Source organism: Lepidothrix coronata, unplaced genomic scaffold (assembly GCF_001604755.1).
Source record: "Lepidothrix coronata isolate B3197 unplaced genomic scaffold, Lepidothrix_coronata-1.0 Scaffold39, whole genome shotgun sequence".
Classification (NCBI taxonomy): Eukaryota; Metazoa; Chordata; class Aves; order Passeriformes; family Pipridae; genus Lepidothrix; species Lepidothrix coronata.
The window spans coordinates 5,701,072-5,701,668 of record NW_016690219.1 but is presented as its reverse complement, the minus strand read 5'-3'; positions in this window follow the sequence as shown (position 1 = coordinate 5,701,668).

Genomic DNA, 597 nt, shown 5'->3' with positions numbered 1-597 from the left:
TGGAAGGAAGGAAGGAATGGAAGGAAGGAAGGAATGGAAGGAAGGAAGGAAGGAAAGAAGGAAGGAAGGAAGGACTCGCTTCTTTCTCTTCATTTGGATTGCCTGCGGTTCTATTGTTGTTAATGGAATAAAAAATATTTCTCCCTAACGTATATTTGAAAAATAAATCTAGGAATTCTTCTCAATTCAGGTTTTGTTTGATCGTCTCAATATTTTGATAGTTGAAAGAATTAAAGAAAAAAAAGTCCTAGAAATGAGCAAACTCTGCTCTTTCCAACACCCCTCTGGAATGTGGCGAGCACAGTGGAAACAGCCACACCAGCCTTGAGCAAGGAGGCTTAGACCTACCAAAAAAGTTAAGGCACCGTTAGCACGCTTTCCTGAAGGAGGGAGAGGTATCCCTTCCCTTCGAGAAGAAGGACAAACCTCCTCCCAAACCCCCAGGGCAGTGCACTCCCCAGCTCAGCTGATTTTCAGTTATTTGCACTTTAGAACTTTAGTTCTGTGTAGGTATTATTATTTATTTTTTTGGGAGAGGAGGAAGGAAATGTTTTCCTCGACCTGGCCAAGGCAAGCCCGGCTCAGTGCATGAACGGG